Source organism: Sciurus carolinensis, chromosome 17, assembly GCF_902686445.1.
Source record: "Sciurus carolinensis chromosome 17, mSciCar1.2, whole genome shotgun sequence".
Classification (NCBI taxonomy): Eukaryota; Metazoa; Chordata; class Mammalia; order Rodentia; family Sciuridae; genus Sciurus; species Sciurus carolinensis.
In genome coordinates this window covers 23,350,774-23,363,907 of record NC_062229.1, presented here as the reverse complement: position 1 = coordinate 23,363,907, position 13,134 = coordinate 23,350,774, and the positions used below count along the sequence as shown (strand labels likewise).

Here is a 13,134-nt window from a genome sequence, read left to right as displayed (position 1 = left end):
AAAGGCCTGGGGATGTAGCTTAGTGATACAGTGCCCCTGGATTCAATCCCCAATACAATAAAAAGAAGTCTGTCAGCAGATGAAGTGGGTCCTTGGAATGTCTTGGTTTCCCACCCACTTTTTATCCCTCTGTCTCCTGACATGGAGCTAGATATGTGGACTGACTCTCCACCTGAGGCATCAGAGAGGCATTCAGCATAGTTCGGTATTGGTTTTATTGTTTGTCCTCTCATAAACACACCACCTTAGGCACATTGTTTTCCTATTCCACCTCATATCCTGTTACTACACAAAGTGAGGTAAAGCTAGAATCCTAGATATGACAGACCTCTGCCACTTTGCTGTACTAATACCTAGTAAAAGGATAACACTACAGATATATGATGTAGCAGGCTTTTCTCTTTGCTCTGAAAATAATGCAACAAAAACACAAGTGCCATTCATTTATATACACTGATCATAATCCATTATTTGGAAGGGGGTTAATAGTACATGCAAAAACACACTAAGTATTGAAAAGAAGGGTCAATCAGTGCCCTAGCAAGTGATCACTTCTTTTCTTTCATTAAAAAAATATTCTTTTTCTTTTGCAGTATAGTACTAGGGAACGAACCCAAGACTGCTCCTATCACTGAGCTACACCCTGAGCCCTTGCTTCGTTTTTTATTTTGAAATATGGTCTTGCGAGCTGTGCATGGTGGCACACTCCTGTAATCCTAGCAACTCAGGAAGCTAAAATAGGAAAATTGCAAGTTCAAAGCCACCTTTAGCAATTCAGCAAGACTCTGTCTCAAAAACAAAAAAGAAAAAATTTTTTAAAAATTTAATGGCTGGGGATGTGGCTCAATGGTTAAGCATCCCTGGGTTCAATCCTCAGTACCACAAGAGGGGGGGCATGAAACAAGAGTTTTGATAAGTTGCTGAGGCTAGCCTCATTTACAATCTTCCTGCCTCAGTTTCCCAAGTTGGTGGGATGACAGGCGTGTTACACCATGCCCAGCTGATCAATTTCCTCTTAATCAAATGAAATAAAGACATTCTTTAACTCAACTATTTGAAATTTTACATTTCAGTTGGCTGACCATATCAAACTTCAGTTTTTCTTAAACTAAACTGAATAAAACAAAGACACCAACATTTTAATGCCATCTAGGGCTGCATTCCCTTATTCATTCAACTGTCACCTAACTATCCATTTGGGTTCAAGGAATAATACAGCAAATAAAGTAGACAAGAATCCCCACCCTGAGAGAGCTACCTTTCCAAGCAAGCAACTTCAACAGCAGAGTGTCAGGAATGAGAAGGGGCATCCAGTTCTATTTATGCTAGCTAAACTGTATCTGGAGATTATGTTTCACTCCAGGCACAACAGTTTGAGAGTATCCAGACAGTGTATCAGTTATCAATGTTTTGCCTTTCAGCTCCAAATCTACTCTTCACTGTTCTATTTGTAATAATGAAACTGGACCCCCTAAGTGTTTTTCTTATGCCTCTGGCAAGCACTGGAGGAATATTATAGGAAGAAGATTTCTTCACATTTCCACTGTATTTTCTTCTCTTCTTGCTCCTGTATTGCTTGGCTGGTGTGTGGGACATCCAGTAGTGTTCACTGCCACAAGTCTCACTGGCATCCCACAAGTGAGCAGCAAGTTCCACGTCATCTCAGTCAAATTTCCAGTGAGTTTCATTAGTACTTCTTTCCTGGAGAGTTTTGTGGGAAAACCAGCAAGCAGTATTCTCACTTGTCTGTCTCAGTTTGTGGCATCTTAGGGACTTCTCCACATTGCAGTGGATTACAGCTTTAGTTTCTTTTTTTTTTTTAATATAAATTTTTTTAGCTGTAGTGGACACAATACCTTTATTTTGTTTTTTTATGTGGTGCTGAGGACTGAACCCAGGGCCTCACACATACTAGGCGTGAACGCTATCACTGAGCCACAACCCCAGCCCAGCTTTAGTTTCTTTAAAGAGCTCTAAATTTCAATCTGGGGTGGGCTTGTTTCCAAGTTTCTCTCATGCATACTCTGCCTTAGGTATAAGGTAGTAGTAGCTGTTCCCTGTTTTTGGTTCCCTTCTCTTCATAGTTATTTTTAGCTCTTAGTAGTTTATCTATTACTAGTTAACAACTCTTTACATTAGCTTTCCCTTGCTCAAATTACTCTGTTTCTGTTTCCTAAACTGTACTAAAACACAGAGTTAGTACCAAAAATAGGCTGTTCCCAGAAGATAGACTTAAAACACAGGATGTGGCAATTGGTTTAGTCATACTCTTGGGTTTAAGTACGAGCCAAACACCTACCCAGTGGGAAATGGGATGCCAGTAATCCATGGTGTCCAGTGGTAACACAATTAATCAAAGCCTAGGGAGACACAAACGTTAGCATCCAGAAGGAAATAACCTGCACCTGTGCGCACACAATAAGCATGCACACACGCACAAACCTAGAGTGATAATATATTGGCTGAAACCTGGAGAATATAGGTGGAAGTCAATTCTAAGGATGTTGGACCAAGAAAGATGGAACATAATACTATGTTGGCCCTAACTTGACAATTTGAATGCACTTGCTGGATGTAATGTATTAGCTTATGCAATTGGAGGAAGCACCAACAGTTCAGTTGCTTCACTGAAATTTAGGACATAAGAATGTGTTCAATGGGGTACAGATGCCAAAGTTTTTCTGGCAAATTGTAAAATAGGGAATCTTAGACAGATATAAATACTGGAATGGATTTTTCTGTGTGTGAATTATGTTGCATAAGAAAGCCCAGAAGATACTCATTTCACTCAGGCGCTGAGAAATACATTAGTGAAGGACTATACTTTCGTCCCTGAAAAGCTCTGTGGTTGCTCTCCTTGGTAGTATGTACATGTCCCCAAGATCTGGTTTGATAAACTTTATCTATAAAAGGCCAGATGTAAATATTTTAGGCTTTACAGGCCATAAAGTCTCTGTCACAACACCCACTATGACCATGGGGGATGCTACTACTTAAGTAAGTTCCCAGATTTCAACAAGGATTATGGGGTCCTAGAATAGCACAAGTGAAGTGGCAGTATTTAATCACAAAAACAAGTCAAGAAATCCACTATAAAGACAGTAGGGTTGAATCAGTACTTGGAATGCCCTGACACACCAGGACCTCTGGCGGCAGTTAATGATAACAGCATTCCATAGGCAGCCTACAAACAGATCAATCTGTACAACTGGGGGAGGGAAGCTGGGTGAACTCTAGCCCTGGTAGGAAGACTCCGACTTGAAAATCAGAGTTGAAACTAGAGTTCAATCTAGTTTTCAAATCCAAGTCATAGTTAACCCAGGTCCCCTTCATTAAAGACCAGTGTTTCCATAAATACAAACTACAACTCCTTATCTAAGCTTCCCCAAAGGGCATTTACTCAGATGACTGTGGATTAGAGATTAAGAATTCTTAGAGCCTTTTCACCAAGATGGCGCCGAAAGCTAAGAAGGAAGCTCCTGCCCCTCCCAAAGCTGAAGCAAAAGCAAAAGCTTTGAAGGCCAAGAAGGCAGTGCTGAAGGGTGTCCACAGCCATAAAAAGAAGAAGATCCGCACATCACCTACCTTGCGGCGACCCAAGACGTTGCGGCTCTGGAGGCAGCCCAAATATCCTCGGAAGAGCGCCCCCAGGAGAAACAAGCTTGACCACTATGCCATCATTAAGTTCCCCCCTGACCACTGAGTCAGCCATGAAGAAGATTGAAGACAACAACACACTTGTGTTCATTGTGGATGTCAAGGCCAACAAACACCAGATCAAACAAGCTGTAAAGAAGCTCTATGACATTGATGTGGCCAAGGTTAACAACCCTGATTAGGCCTGATGGAGAGAAGAAGGCCTACGTTTGACTGGCTCCTGATTATGATGCTTTGGATGTTGCCAACAAAATTGGGATCATCTAAACAGAGTCCAGCTGTCTAATTCTAAATATACCCTTTTTTTTTTTTTTCCAACCTAAAAAAAAGAATTCCTAGAGACCCAAAACACTACCATGGTTTATCAGTCAAAGGGAAGACTTGAGGAAGTCAAGTAATTGACAAAATGCTTTGTACAAGTCCAACTCACAGTGTACCCATATCTACGATGGACCTACTTTGTTCCTGAATGGACTGGAATACATATATCTGGCTAATGGCAGAATTCTCAAATTGGCTTTCTGACCCTTATAACAGGAAGGGCAAAGTGGAAGCCCCTAGAACTTCCCCTCCCCCTAAGATATTATGCCAGAAACAATACCACATCACTAGAAGAATTAAAGAGATTAATGCCACGAAGACTTAAAGGAGTGATGATACTTAGCACATCCCCATTTAACTTACCATTTAACAACCTGTGTTGGTTATGGACCATCATAAATTTAATTAGTAATGGTTCTAATTAAAGCAGATGCCCCAGATATAGTAGCACCTTTACTGATGCAAATCAACATGGGTCCCAGCACTTGATATATTGCTACAAACTTGACTCATGTCTTTTTTCCCCCAGAAGCACTTTTACATACCTAAGAGTCTTGCCTCAGATCTACATCAATTCTCCTATCATAATACAGCCCAGACTCCATTTGTTTACAATGAGTTGAAATGTATTCTGCCGACAAGTATAACTAATTAGAATAATTAAAATTAAAAATTATCAAAAGAAAAAAAAAATGTAGCCCAGAGAGATGTCAAACACCATGGCATTCCAAAAAACAGAATACTAGTTCACTACATTGACACTGTGCTAACTGGGTTTGATGAATAGGAAATAGCAAACTTACATACTTTAGTAAGACATATACAAACTAGAAGACAAGATAAACCCCCCCAAATTTAGAAATGCTTCATATCAGTCAACTACTTGGGAAGTCAAGGTCTGAAGTAATTTTTTCCTTTCCAAACGATTCAGTTGCTGCAACATGGTACCAACAATGAAAAAAAGAGGCACAATGCTTGGTAGGTCTTTTTGGATTTTGGAGGTTACACATATACATATAGTATATTTTAACCCATTTACAAAGTTATAAGGCTGACAGTTTATAGTGGGAACCAAAAGGAGATGACTCTGTAGCAAGTTCAGGTTGCTTTGCCATTTAGGCCTTACAGTACAGCAGACCCAATCACACTTGAAATGTCCATGCAAATAGGGATGCTGAATGGAGCCTCTAGCATACAAGACTAAGAGAATCACAGTCCAGAATCATAAAATTTTGGAGAAAACCTATGTCTTCTACAGTTAACTGGCCAACTTCTAAAAATTTGCTTCAGGCTTGAAATTGGGTCTTAATAAAGACAAAATGCCTAATCATGGGACATACGCAATGTGGCTTTGTGGACTGAGCTTGTCAATACAAAATGGATATTTATCCAACCAACGTACTCGAGTTGGGTATGTGCAGCATCCATCTACTATCAAGTGAAAACATTATGTAAGAGACCAAATTCAAGAAGGTTCACAGATATGGTAAATCACATAGTGGGTGGTTCAAACTTCTTTGGTAAACTCCTATTGCACTGCTTCCTCTCCATGCTGACAGCCTCCTGAGAATTCCAGATGACCAGTTGACTAAGGGGGTGGGGGTAACCCAAACTCTATGGTTTATACATAGGTCAGTATAATATGCTGCATAACCCGAAAGTGGAAAGCTATAGCCCCACAGTCCCACTTACAGATAACACTGAAAGACAGTGGTGAAGAAAATTATCTCAGTGAGTAGGCAGAACTTTGAAAAGTGCATTTGATTTTCCTTTCTGTCTGGGCTGAGACATGATCAGAAACAGATTATATTGATTGATCAGCAGTTACTAAGGATTATACTAATTATTTAGAGACTTGGGAGGAAATGGTCATAAGAAAATCTGGGGGAAAGATATGTAGATGAAACTCTCAGAATGAACACAGACTGTGAAGATATTTGTGTCCCAGGCAAGTAATTATTAAAGGGTATTCACTGTAGAGGAGGTTAACAAGATGACATACTCTTTATATTAATCGGACTCTTCCCCTAGCCACTAGAGTGCTTGCTCAATAGACTGATGAAAAAGTAGTCATGGAGGCAATGCATGGACATAACATGGTCTTCCCCTCAACAAAGGTAACCTGGCTAAAGTCAATGACAAGGGTCTAATCTGTCAATAGCATAAACTGACAATGACCCCAATACCATTCCCTAGGGAGACCAGCTAGCCATCTGGTGGCAAGTTGATTTCGAGGGATGTCTTCTATCATGGGAGGTGGGGAAAAGGACACAGATTTGTCCTCTCCAGAATAAAATGCATTCTGGATTTGCCTTCTCTGCTTTACAATGCATCTGCCAGTATTACCATCCATGAACTTTACAGAATGTATAATCCATCATGATGACATTCCTGACAAATTTGCTGATCGAGGAGATACTTTCATGGGCTCATGACCATGGAATTAACTGGTCTCATTGCTTGCTATCACTCAGAATACATGGCCTAATTAAGACAAGGAACTGTAGACTCAGTTACTGTTTCCACTGAAAGAATGGGGCAATGCTATCAATCAGAGACCTTTATATGGTGTTGCTTCTCCCACACAGCCAAAATATGCAGGTTTGGGAATTAAGAGATAGAAGTGGCAGTGACTCCACTCATTTTTTCTTTTTCATTTTGAAGCTGGGGATGGAACCCCAAATCACACATGCTGAGAACATGCTCCACCACTGAGCTACAATTCCAGTTCCCTCTATTCACTATTATATCCAATAATACACTCAGAATTTTTGCTTTCACACTTACACCTGACTTCTACTAATTTGGAAGTTTTAGTCTCCAAGGAGGAAATACCAGCATATACAATGGTTCAGTTAAGTTAGGAGATAAGATTACCACCTGGTCAAACTCTTAGGCCACTGAATCAAAAGGCTGAATCTATGGGTTATAATGATTGAGCCCAATTATCAAGGGGAACTGCTGTCATATAATGAAAGGAAGGAATCCAGGGGATTCTCTCAGGGACCGCTTAATACTTCTACACTAAAAGATTAAAGGAAAAACTACAAGAATCACAACAGGCAAGACTGATGAGGAAATGAAAGTTTGGGTCATTTTACCAGGTAAAGAAATTCAACCAGCAGCAGTCTCATCTGAGGGCAAAGGGAAATACAAAAAAGGTAACTGAAGAAGTCACTGGTAACAACTATGGCCTTGGGACTAATAACAGAAATGAGAACAACGACAGCTTTATGTATTTTCTCTTTGTTATATTTTATTTGTATATGCTAATTACTTTCTTTTTTCCTTCTAATTATTATAAACTGTTGGAAGATTAACTTTGTAAATCATCTCTTATTTTTAAACATTTTTTTAAGTTGGCAATGAACCTTTATTATTATTATTTTTTTTTTTTTTTTAATTTCCATGTGTTGCTGAGAGTCGAACCCAGTGCCTTGCACGTGCTAGGCAAACCGCTCTACCACTGAGTCACAACCCCAGCCCTGTAATTCATCTCTTGGTTATAGAATAATCTGTGAAACTTTGATTCCATTGGCCAGCAATGGAAAATGATATAGGAACTGAGCAACTCCTCATTTTAGGGAAGGAGCGAGAGCTTCTTCATCATAGGATAGATGACTATAGTGGCTTCATTGTTACACAAGAGCTCAAATGTGTATGGAAAAATATTTAGAAGCTGAGTGACCACAAAGATAAGACTGTGCCAATAATTAATTGCCTCTCAGCTCCAAATCCAGTCTTCATTATCTTGTTTATAATAATAAGGTGGACCCGTAAACATTTCTTCTTTGCCGGGTGGCAGGAGATTCAGCCTAGTGGAAGACACTGAAGGAAGGTTCTTTTCCTGGTTCCAGTGTGCTTTCTATTTTCTTGCTTCCATGGTGCTCTTCTGGTGTGAAGAACCAACAGTGCTCACCCCAGCAAGTTTTAGTCGGCACTCCTGCGGGAACCTTCCCAGACAAGTTCTTGCCATACCCCAAAATGGCTTTCTGGTGACTCAGTAACATCACTATACACAGTCTCCTGTTTGCCTATCTTGGCTACAACAATTCAGCAAACATCTTCAGCATCCAGTGAAGACCTCCAACATACAAAGACTGCTTTTTGGAGCAGCTGCCAAATTTGTTCTTACATACCCCACCCTCAGCCCTAGGAGTAGTATCTGATATTTCTGTATTTGTCTTTACCCATTAGTAGTTAATTCTCTGTTTGATAAGACCCAGACTAAATGGAAATTAAAAAGTTAGCTTAAATTCAAATAATAGAAAAAAACAGGGACAAAATTGTTTTTTTTTTTTTTTTTTAACTCAAAAGAAAATGAATCAGAAGACACATGGTGGTCTCTAAATGTTCAAAAAGCTATCAAGTGCAAGAGAACATACTGTATCTTCTTTGCTCGCGATCAACAATAGCAGCAGCAGTGATAGCATAAGGCGTCTTTATTTTTCAGCAAAGAGAACTTATTAACCAGAAAATAGAACTCTTCAGTGAAGAATTCTGAAGAGTTTATGCCAATACTTAAATTTACAATTTACACAGCTTTGCATTTTCTCATCTCATTTTAAAATGCTTAATGTCCATCAGAGAGCTGGCCTTGCGAGATATTTGCAGTCAAAGTCCTAGTTAATTTTCTCACAAAATAAAACGTGGGCATTGTGGCACACACCAGTAATCCCAGTGGCTTAGAAGGCTGAGGCAGAAGGATCACAAGTTCAAGGCCAGCCTCAGCACCTTAGCAAAACCCTGTCCCTAAATAAAATATAGCAAAGGGCTGGGAATATGGCTCAGTGTTTAAGTGTCCCTGGGTTCAATCTACAGTGTCAAAAACACACACACATGCACACACACACATGCACACACACACATGCACGCACACAGGGTTATCATTTACCAAAACAAACAAACAAAACTCTTTCTTCTACATGTCTGGAGTTCACTTCTGAAGAATCACCTGCAGTTTTGCTCTCTAGAAATAGAGAACAATGGACCAGATATGCTTTAGTTACATCCAATTAAAAGAGTGTTATACAACCATTTAAGTAGGAAAACAGGTTGATGGCCAAAAACAAAATGATTTATGAGCAAAAGGCATATACTGAGCAAGTACAGTGCTGCACACCTGCAATCCCAGTAACTCGGGAAACTGAGGCAAAAAGATTACAAATTTGAGGACAGCCTCCACAACTTCGCAAGACCCTACCTCAAAATTAAAAATAAAAAGGGTAGGAGGTGTAGCCCAGTGGTAGAGTCCCCCTGGGTTCAATCCCCAGTACTGGACGGGGAAAAAAATAAAAGTATATACTGGATGAGCCTGTAAGGTCTTTCTAATGTGGACATTAATGACCAACCTAATGTCACCTTATATTTTTAACCATCTCAACTGGATTACATAACACTGAAATATTTTGTCACTTAATCCAAACAACTATGTGTTTGTGTATATGTATTTTGCTGGAGATTAAACCCAGGACTTTGGGCTGGGGATATAGCTCAGTTGGTAGAGTGCTTGCCTTGCAAGCAAAAGGCCCTGGGTTCAATCCCCAGCACCGCAAAAAAAAAAAACAAAAAAAAAACAGGACTTTGCTCATGCTAGGCAAGCACTGAGCCATAGTAAGGCCCAACGATTATCTTATTATTAGCTCTCTTCTTGTATAGGACTAATCTTAGGCTCAAAGAGGGCAAATAACTTGCTTAAGAGACCAAAGCTAGGAGGTTGTAGAGCTAAGCCTGCTCTTTCCATAGATTTTTCAAATTATACAGATTTACAAGGAGAAACATATATTTAATAAGATTATTCATTCAACAGTTCCTGAGTACCTACTATGAACCAGACACTGTACTACTATGTGCTAAGCCAAAGCAGTGACCAAAACAAAAATTATCTTTCTCAGTATCTCTGTAATATCTATCTTCTTCTAGTGGGGAAAGACAATAAACAATATAAACAATTAAGCTACATAAATTATAAGAAAGTGACAAATAACAAATGCCACGCAGAAAATTAAAGCAGAGAACTAGTATATAAGAGTGGAAAAGGTGCAATTTTAGATACAATAAAGAAGTACTCGCTGATAAAGTAGTGAATCATTAGAACATGAAAGGAAGAACATTCCAAATAGAGAAAACAATCAGTATTCAGAGTCCAAAGCAGGGACCCAACCTGACTCATTCAAGTAACAGGAGCAAGAATATGAGTGAAACAAAGTACGCATAGGAGAGGACTAGACGATGTGATAAGAGAGGTGACAGGGATACAGTGTTTGATAAGGACTGTGGCTTTTCCTTTGAGATGGGAAACCATTTTGAGCAAATGAATGACATGTTCTACATATAGGGTCAGCCTGGATGTTTTTGAGAATACATTGCAAGGAGCAAACAAATGGAAGTTAGGAGACTACTTTGGGAGGTTATTGCAGTAATTAACATTAGAGATGGTGGTATCCATCAGGGAGAGAGCAGTGGAGATGTTGAGAAGGGGTCAGGTTCCACATTTATTTTCTGATAACCTAGATGTATGGTTAGAATAAAGAAAAGAGAACAAGGAGAGACTATTTTAGCCTGAACAACTAGTACAAAATTCCCATTTAATGAGATGGGGAGCAGATATTTGTTTGCTTTGTTGTTGTTGTTGGGGGTGGGATCATGAGTTCAGTTTAGGACATCTCAAATTTGAGATGTCAATTCTACATCCAAATGGAGATTTTAAGCTTTAGTTTCAAATTTCCTTAGTTCTCACCCAACCTCCTCATGGAATTTATATCTGTTCTTACAAAATGTTCCTTATAACTATTCAGCATTTAAGCAGTATTTACGTATTTATGCATTTCTCTCTGCAACTAACTGGACAACTAGAACAAATCCATAAGGCAGCTAACATATAAAGCATCACTTTAATTCTGAAGAGGTCTGCAGTATACACAATGGCTAATTTGAAAATCATCTTTTTTTCTTTTCTTTTTTTTAAATGAGCTGGCATTTCTTTCTTCTTTTTTTCTCCCTCTTCTTCCTTGCCCTCCTCCTCTGCCCCTCTTTTTTCCTATCATTTTAACCATTGTTAAGTGTACAGTTCAGTGTAACAACTATATTTACATTATTGTGCAACTATCACCACCATCTTTAGGAACTCTTCATTTTGCAAAAAAGAAATTCAGTACCTATTAAACAATGACTCCCCATGCACCCATTCTTCCAGGCTGTTTCTACAAATTTTGACTCTTCTAGGTACCTCGTATACATAGAAAAATCATATAGCATTTGTTGTTAGAATAGGTAAGTAGGGGAGGGGAGAAAGGGAAAAAATAACAGAATGAATCAAACAACATTACCCTATGTAAATTTATGATTACACAAATGGTATGCCTTTACTCCATGTACAAACAGAGAAACAACATGTATCCCATTTGTTTACAATAAAAAAAAAAAAGAATATGTAAGTAGATAAGACATGAGCACAGGAGTTGAGAGAGTGAGAATGGGGTTCACTCCATCTTGAGTAAGGAAATATCACCCACCTTGGGTGCCAGAATACCTGCCCATGAACTGCCTTCCACCTTCCCGGTCAACTACTACTCCTTAAAACTAAAGAAACCACGTGTGCAAATGGCTTAAGGGACTTCCCAACTTTGTAGCATGCACAGAGCACTGAGGCACGGTCTTTTGGTTAACCCCGGGTTGATTCTAATATCATTTACACTCAAGTTTGCAGTGCCACCCCATACCCCCAGCTTCAATTAGGTACTGATGGGAAATCTTCCAACATGACTACATCAGCACAGGAACACTGATGGTGGGAAACTACAATAATTACCCCAAATACATAATACCAAGGAAGGAGGCTTAACGAATATAAAAACCCACCACGTGGAAAATGCTGGGTCACACGGTCTCTCTTGGGATGGCTCACTTCATGCTCTCTCGAGTGTATTTTCACTTCATTTAATAAACCCTTTATTCTTATTCTACCTGTGTTTGGCAACTAAAAACTTTCTTTTGTGAAGAACCAAGAAATCCATTGCCTGGTAACGTTTGTCTTTTTCTGATTAGCTTTTTTCACTTAGCATAATGTCTTCACAGTTCATCCATTTGCAGCAGTCAGAATTTCCTTCCTTTTTAAGGTTGAATAACATTTCATCTTATGGACGTATAACATTTTGTTTATCCATTCATGTGGTGATGACACATTGGTTGCTCCCACCTTTTGGCTACTGTGAATAATACATGTATGAACATAGGTGAAATGTCTGTTCAAGTTCTTGCTTTTAATTATATTAGGGGTAAAAGCAGAAGTCAGATTGCCGGATCATAAAGTACTTGTCTTTTTAATTATTTAAGAAGCCACAACACTGTTTTCCATTGTGGCTGCATCAGCAAGGCACAAGTTTTCCAATCTTTCCATATCCTCACCAACATTTATCAATGTCTGTTTTCATTTTGTATACTAGCCATCCTGATGAGTATGAAGTCATATCTCATTGTGGTATTGATTTCCTTTTCCCTAATGATTAGTGATGTTGAGCATCTTCTCATGTGCTTGTTGACCATCTGAATATTTCCTTGATAGAAGTATTTATTCAAGTCCTTCACTCACTTTTTAATCAAGTTTTTTGTTGGTTTTGAGTTGTACAATTTGGGGGTCAGTTACTAGGAACTGAAATTGAAATCAGGGGTGTTTAATCACTGATTCACAACCCCAGACCTTTTCATTTTTTATTTAGAGACAAGGCCTTGCTAAGTTGCTGAGGCTGGCTTTGAACTTGTAATCCTCCTGCCTCAGCCACCAGAACCAAGTATACACCACCAATCCAGCAAACTATAGGAATTCTTTATATATTCTGGAGATTAACCCCTTATCACTACTTTTTCTTTTGTTATTTATGTTTTTAATGCCATATCCAATAAAACATTACTAAATCGAATATCCTGAGGCTTTTCTCCGATGTTTTCTCCCAAGAAAATTTTAGTTTTAGCCCTTTGATCTATTTTAAGTTATTTTTTGTACATGGTATAAGGGCCTAACCTCATTCTTTTGTATGTGGATACCCAGATTTACCAACACCATTTGATGAAAAGACTATCCTTTTCTCATTGATCAGTTTTGTTGCTCTTGTCCAAAATCATCTGACCACATATATGAGGATTTACTTCTGTGCTATC

At 38.9% G+C, this 13,134-nt stretch overlaps 1 protein-coding gene and 1 pseudogene across 1 annotated transcript in view; one reads left to right on the top strand and one right to left on the bottom strand.

Moving 5' to 3' along the window:
• The window catches only part of Map4 (microtubule associated protein 4), a 114,820-nt gene that overhangs the window by 74,408 nt on the left and 27,278 nt on the right, over positions 1 to 13,134 (bottom strand).
• On the top strand, positions 3,444 to 3,924 carry LOC124969427 (60S ribosomal protein L23a-like; annotated as a pseudogene).